Source organism: Capra hircus, chromosome 8 (assembly GCF_001704415.2).
Source record: "Capra hircus breed San Clemente chromosome 8, ASM170441v1, whole genome shotgun sequence".
NCBI lineage: Eukaryota > Metazoa > Chordata > Mammalia > Artiodactyla > Bovidae > Capra > Capra hircus.
In genome coordinates this window covers 54090223-54098238 of record NC_030815.1, presented here as the reverse complement: position 1 = coordinate 54098238, position 8016 = coordinate 54090223, and positions in this window count along the sequence as shown.

The window sequence follows — 8016 nt, the reverse complement described above, 5'->3', positions numbered from 1 at the left end:
TGTCCTTATAAGAAATGGAGATTAGGACACCCAGAGACCCCCAGGCCTGCCCAGAGTCTAAAGACCATGTGAGAACAGAAGGAGAATGCAGCTCTCAGCCAGCCAAGCAGAGAAGCCTGGTCCCTCACAGGCCTCAGGAAATCAACGCTGCTGACACTTTGACCTTGGATTTCCAGCCTCCAGAACTATAAGAAAATACATTTCTGTTGTTTACATTCCCCAGACTGTGTTATTTTATTATGGCAGCCCTAGTAAACTAATACAGATACTTTAAAAATGGATATAGAAAGAAGCCAGAATATCTACCAATTACATGGATTTTGCCGCATGCAAATAGTTGCCAAACACTAACTCGATCCTCACCAGAGCCCTATGAGGGGCCATAGCACTATCATTTTCATCCCCGTTTTACAGATAAGAAAGCTGAGGCACAGAGAGGTTCAGTGAAAGCCTAAGGTCATCCATCTGGCATGTGGAAAAGCTGGAATTTGATCCCAGTCACCAGTACAGCAGTTCTCTGTTTTCTCTCAATTTTCTGCCTATGTTCCCCAGTTGATCATCCACTTTGGAAGGACCATCCTTCCAAACTGGTTTTGGAGGCAGCATGGAAGGTAAATCTGAGGATACTGTGCCCCACTCTTGAAAGACAAGGACTCAAGATTTACTTGGGAAGCTTTGGAGAGACAAGGAAAGCTGGTTCATCCCAGAGACCCCTGGAGAGAAGGAAGAGACACCTGGGCCTGGTGAACTGAGGGCATGGAGGCAGGAAGACTTTTCCCACAATGGCTGTCAGCCTGATCCACAGCTTTGCCAACCTGAGGGCTTCCTGACCTAAGTTCAGGGTTGGGTTTGAGACTGACCTTTCTCCTTCCTGAGGTAAGGGCTAAGAAAATAAAACCTATGCTGATCTTTCTGATTTTCTAGTTCAGCCATTGATGTGACAAGGCATGAGGTGTTGATGACATTTTTTTTCTCTCTGTTAAAGGAATAAATAAAACAATTTTATAGCTGTGTTCCCCTATCCCTAAAGCAGGCAGTATTAATTAGGAAATAAAGCAGTGACAGGGTGTGCATTAATGGGCTATTAATGCCTGCCATGGGTGCCCGGCATGGTCCGAAGCCAAAGGCCAAGCGATTTCCACCACCCGGTAAGCGCATTAATGGCCAATTAAAGTCCATCCTGAATAGGCTCTTTCCTCTTGGTCGGGAGTTTTTCAATTTAAAAAGTGGTGAAGTTTCCAAGTATGCATAGATTTGTTTTCATGCATGTTCCCATCTCTCTCTTCTTGCAATAAGAGGCGAATCCACCCACAGAGGGTAAGGGGAAGAAATCAAAGGAAGGACTGGAGTGACAGGGGCCTACATACTGACCCTTGAAGCAGTCCCTTGGGCCTGTTTCCTGGAGGCAACGGGCCCCTCATGGGGAGATTGTACTCCACCCATTTCTCTCCTGTGTGTCCAAGGTGCAGGAGGGAAGGAAGCTGAGAAGCTTTTGTTTTAGAGACTATTCAGTCCTGTTGACAGCTTATCTTTCTAACAATACCTACCTCCTAATCCATGTAAGAGCTAGGGTAGCACACACTGGGTGTCCACCATGTGTCCGTGCATCCATCTATATGTCACTGAACCCCCATCACAGCCCCTAAAAGAGGGATTCTGAGTATCCTCATGTTTCTGATGGAGAAACAGGCCCAGAGAGGTTCAATAATATGCCTAAGATCACACAGAGGTGGAGAAAGCCAGCAGTGTCACCATCACCTAGGAGCTTCTTAGAAATTCAGAATCTAGTCCCCACTCCAGAACTACTGCATAAGAGCCTTCATTTAACAAGATCCACGGGAGAGGCATACCCATATTAAAGTTTGAGAGGCACCAAACTGGAGTCTCATCCCCTGTTATGTTCTTCTCTGCAGTCAATTAAAAGGAAGTGAAGATTCATTCTGTGCCTATTCTGCCTCAGTCACTTGGTTATCACACAAGTTTATTTAATCCTCCCAGAACCTGCAAGTGAGACTGAGAGTCAGAGAGTCAAGCACCCAAGATTCCATAAAAGAAAGTGACCAAGCTTCACTTGAACCCAGAGACGTAGGTCCAAAAGATGTAGCCCCAGAGATGTAGGTCCCTGAGCACAGCAATTCAGACTGTGGATCAGTGGGGCAGTCAGGGTCCCCACGCAGAGGTCACACAGTTCCATAGATGGCCACAGCAGACCACAAGGCAAATGTGAGAAGTTCTCAGTGTGGAATCTCTGAATTTTGAGGTTTAAAGAAAAAAAATCTGCTTTTCTGGGCTGGTTAAAAAGTTCTATCAAGGAGTAAAGAGCAGACCTCTCAAAGCCCCTTCTGGACTTAGAATTTAATGCCTATTTATTGAGAACCTCTCTGTGCATTTGCTCAGTCCTACATCAAGATGAAGTTGTTCTCTGTATCCTAGAAGCTTCAGTTCTAAGAAGGCCACAGAAATGGGTGACATAAAAATACCAGAACAATGCAACAGCTTTAATCAGACTGTCTTTGCTTTGCTTGCTTATAAGTCACTGGCTTTAAATTTAATATAGTGTCATGTCTTTATTTTTCTTGAAGTTTTTTTTAAAAGATCATATAAAGATTTTCTTCCATGTTGAGGCTTTTATATTGTATTTTTCTTAAAATGGAGTATGGTACATTTACCCTCCATCAGATGATTGCTTATAACTCACCTTGCTTTATTAAGAACACTGCTAGAGGCTTCTACGCCCCTAGTAATAAAAATGTATTTTCAGGCCCATTCAAACCAATGAAAATCCAAGTTTCCAGAGCACAAGATAATAAAAATTCTCTAGATCAGTGTCTTTTAGTACTTTTAATCTGTTAACAGACCCTAAGTGTCTCAGATGAAAGGTACTCTAGTGTGAATTGCCATCGTTAGCAGCATTCCATACAGGTAACTCTTGATTATTCCAATTTCTCACAGATTTGGACACTTTTACTTCCTCTATAAAATCTTTAAGGTGTGTGAAAGATAAAAAGAGGCTTGTCAATTTATTTCTCAAAATATACACAATATTATTTTGCATATACATATAGGCAAACCTTATAAATTTTGCGTGAGGAACAATGTCAGTAAAGGAGCAACTCATTTAGAAAGACAAAGTATATGAATGCTCAGGTGTGTGCAACTCTTGGTGACTGTAGCCCACCAGGCTCCTCTGTCCAGGGAATTTTCCAGGCAAGAATACTGGAGTTGCCATTTCCAGTTCCAGGGGATCTTCCCAAAGCAGGGATTGAACCCGCATCTCTTGGGATCTTCCAACCCGAGGATCAAATCCACATTTCTTGTGTCCCCTGCATTGGCAGGCAGATTCTTTACCACTGTGCCACCTGGGAAGCCCTGGAAAGACACCACTTGTTACCAAGTGTTCCCTCACTGAAACCAATTGAGAATTTAAGAAAATCTGCCTACAATGTAGGAGATCCAGATTCAATCAACAAGACTTGTTTTTGTCAGCCAACAGACAAATAGATCTCACCACCCACCTGCCAGAATTTTGAGTTTACATGCAGACTTTACCAGGGTTCAGTCATGTATACTGTCCAGATGGCCTCAATAACACATTACTGTCTCAAGGCAGTGTCCTTGGAACTTCCCTGGTGGTCCAGTGGTTGAGACTCCACCTTCTACTGCAGGGGACGCAGCTTGATTCCTGGTCAGGAAAGTAAGATCCCACATGCCACAGGCAGCTAAAGCCCATGTGCCACAAGTAAGACTCCACACAGCCACGTTAATTAATTAATTAAAAACAAAAGGCTGCACCCTTCAAAAGGGTCCCCACTCCCACTGTAGCAGCGGCAGGCAGAATGTATAATCCAAGGTCAGGGGAGGAGTCCTTGATCGCCAGGCCAAGCTCTCAGGTCAGCTAGTGGTCACACTCCTCAGTGACCTCCTCCAACGTGTCACCAAGGAAGGATGCCAGGAAAGATGGCCTAGGGAAGAAATCACTCGACTTGTTATCACGAATGCCTGGGCAACTGAGCAAATGGATATATAAGCATAGGTAGGGCTTAGTTCCCAACCAGGAATTGAACCGGCGCCCCCTGTACTGGGAGCTCGGAATCTTAACCACTGTATTGCCGGGGAAGTCCCCATAATCTCTTTTCTTGATTAATACCCATTCTACCATTCAGATTCTAGTCAAGGCTGTGGTTTTTCCAGTGGTCACGTACAGATATGAGAGTTGGACTATAAAGAAAGCTGAGCACCAAAGAATTGATGCTTTTGAACTGTGGTGTTGGAGAAGACTCTTGAGAAACCCTTGGACTGCAAGGAGATCCAACCAGTCCATCCTAAAGGAAATCATTGAATGTTCATTGGAAGGACTGATGTTGAAGCTGAAACTCCAATACTTTGGCCACCTGATGCGAAGACCTGACTCATTTGAAAAGACCCTGATGCTTGAAAAGATTGAGGGCAGGAGGAGAAGGGGACAACAGAGGATGAGATGGTTGGATGGCATCACCAACTCAATGGACATGGGTTTGGGTGAACTCCAGGAGTTGGTGATGGACAGGGAGGCCTGGCATGCTGTGGTTCATGGGGTCACAAGGAGTCAGACACAACTGAGTGACTGAACTGAACTGATATAAAATAAATACACAGAATTCAAAATAAATGCATCAACCTAAGATCCAGACTATCCTTCAGGTATTGTTAGGCAATTTGAAGAGAAACAAAGGCTAGAATATCAACAGGCACTGAGTCAGTAGATTCATACATTTGTATTCTGAAGATATTTCTACCAACTTAAAGTATGCTTTCATTTGAATAAAACAATTTGTACTTCCTTATACTTGGTGCCAATTACTTCTATGTTTAAACACTCAAAGTACAAATTCCATACTTTACCCAAGTGAAGTCCAATGTCATCAATATTCTCCTGTGCTAACAAGTAAACAAGGGAAATTTCTATAACCTAACTATAGAACCTCTTTGTCTATAAACTTTTTCTAATATACCCAGTTCTTACAAAATCAAATTTACATCTCAGGGATTTCAAATACCACAAGCTATAGTTTTTGTCACATCAAATGAACTATTTTATTCTTTACCTTCTTAAAAAGGAGTTCAATAAATCTTTGCTCACTGCTAGCTCTTCTCTCTCTCTCCCAACATCTCTTTGATCAAGCTTTTTCCATCTGCTCTGGAATGATCCAAAGGTAATTAGAACTTCTTACCTTCTTTAGCCCAAAAGGAGCCAATTTATCACAAACTGTCATGGATTCTGATTCTAAATTACCAAAAGCCCAATTACTAACAGAGGGAAGGAATCTTCCTTCCAATTAAAGTGACTGATTTCTTTGCAGATGCAGTATCATTTTACTTTTTAATTATGTGCATTCTGATCAAATGTGAAGAAATTCTTCCTCATTTTATTTTCCTTCCAAAGAACATGACACAACAAACATTAACCATACAGTCATTCAAGGTTAGGCCTGCAGGTGCCTTCAGCCAAATTAGACCTCTGTCAATGGGGCTTGTCCATTTTCTTATTGGCTCCTTAAGCTCGAAAGGGAGAAGGGAATAATTATTTGCTATATCACATAGTTTACCTAAGAGTTTGCCAAGCCTCCCAGACCTGCTAAGCTGTGATGAGACAGCATTAGATATTTAGATAAACATAGGCTAGCAGGGAATAGAACACAGTATTATTTCTCATGCGCACAAAGAACTGCAGTGCTGGGCACAACGCAGTGTCAGGAGGTAAACATGCAATGTGAAAATAAATCTGCTTTTTCTCACTTGGGTGGTATTAACGTGATTATGTGTTGTCAAATTTTGAAAAAGAAAAATAAAACTTTAAAATCAGTTTAGGGGAAGAGGTACAGTTTGGAGAATCTAAAGGAGAATAAGGCCCCCAAGCCTTACACAGATTTCCCAAGGCCTGAAAGACACTTTTCTGTCCACTTGGCTTTTAATCAAGACTGGCCAGTCATGGCTCCCACAGCCTGCTGACCCAGAGCCTGCATCCTTATTTCCTCTTCCCCCTCTTTTCACGTGGTCAGCAGCCTGACGTCACTTCACTCACTTGAGACACACAAAGGTCAAGGTTTTCATTCAGTGAGTGTATTCCAGCAATCTGTGCTCCAGAACCTTCCTTTGTCCAGACAACAGTGTCCACCCTTTGGACTGGTACAAATGCAGCAAGTGCTGACTATCTTTCAGACACTTTCACGGATACATAAAGAAGAGCCTGGGAGCCATCCAAGATTTTAAGGTTTCGTGAAAAATTAAATTGTATACTAAGCTTTTGAAAATTAAAAATCCTCCTATGTGAGACTGTACCTCTGCCCTTACTGCAAGCTGTTTGCGAAATTCAGGAAGACCCGCCTTCCATTCATTAGACAATTGCTGAGCATCCCCTAAAGGCAAAGCAAGATGTCAGGTGATATAGGTGAAGACACAGGACTTGCTCCTTGCTCTAGTGGGGAAGGCAGGTAAACAGACACACTCAACACAGTAAAGAACAGAATGGAGGAGCTATGATAGGATAAAAGGGTCACCCTTATAAGAACAAAGGAAAAGAGCATGGTTGCAATGGAGGAGACACAAACAAGGTCAGGAGGTTGGCAGGTGTCTTGAAGGAAGGCTGGTCTTACCAAGTTGGGGCAGGAACTCCAGGCTTACCTGTGGAAACCTGGGCTTATGCATGACATTTCAAGAAAAAGAAACACAAGAAAGAACAGGCCAAACATATACATTGCTGCTGCTGCTGCTGCTGCTGCTAAGTCACGTCAGTCGTGTCCGACTCTGTGCAACCCCATAGACAGCAGCCCACCAGGTTCCCCAGTCCCTGGGATTCTCCAGGCATTACCATATGTAAAATAGCTACTGGGAAGTCTCTGTATGACACAGGAAGCTCAACTCCTCCATGCTCTGTGACAGCCTAGAGGGTGAGGTGAGATGGGGGTGGGGGGAGGTTGAAGAGAGAGGGGAGATATGTATACCTATGGCTGATTCATGCTGATGCATGACAGAAACCAACATAACATTGTAAAACAATTATCCTCCAATTAAAATTAAAAAAAGAAAAAGAAAAGGCCAGACTAGATGCTACAAAGCTGTGACTGCTAGGCTAAGAAGCCTAGGCCTTTTTAAAAACCAAAGAGGAGCCTGAAGTGATCGCCCAACCAGCTGTGCTGTAGGGGATGGTGTGGGCAGATGAGGCTGCTGAAATGACCCTCTGAAGGCTGGCAGAGCTGCGTGTGGCAAGGGGAATGAAAATAAGTGGAGATTCAAGAGATTTCGTACAAACCACAGGGACTTGGAACCATCATGTGAATGGATGAGGAAGGAGGTGAAACAGACTGAATGCTATGACATGTAAACACTTGGTTGGAGTCCATGGACTGGGCAAGTTTTGCTATTTAAACATTTACTGCAGTTATTAGTCACATCCTGCACTGAGCCTTTGTTTTATGGCTTTAAATATCCCTGAGAAAAGTTAAGGAGTTATTTCTATCCTCCTTTTCAAAGAAAGGGCTTCCCTGGTGGCTTAGCTGGTAAAGAATCCACCTGCAATGCAGAAGACCTGGATTCATTCCCTGGGTTGAGAAGATCCCCTGGAGAAGGGAAAGACTACCCACTCAAGGGCCTGGAGAATCCATGGACTATATAGTCCATGGGGTCACAGAGAGTTGGACATGACTGAGTGACTTTCACTTTACTTTAAAGATGAGAGAACCAAGCCTGTAAAGGCTTAGCCCTAAGCAGAGAAACGCAACTAACCCAACTAATTGGTGTAGGGCTCAGACGAAAGATCAGTATGGTCCTCGTTACATAATCCGACAAAACATGAAGATAGTTCAATACTGTCCTGTTGGCATGTTTTCAGCTGAACTGGGGCAACTTTGCAGAACTTTATACCGTGAGCTGTGTTATAAGGTCATGTGTTGATACTGTCCATTCCAAGAGCCAATGGAAAGTTACCAGTGTGCTGACTCGTCACAAACAGGGACGCAGAGAATGTAAGTCTTGCACCTT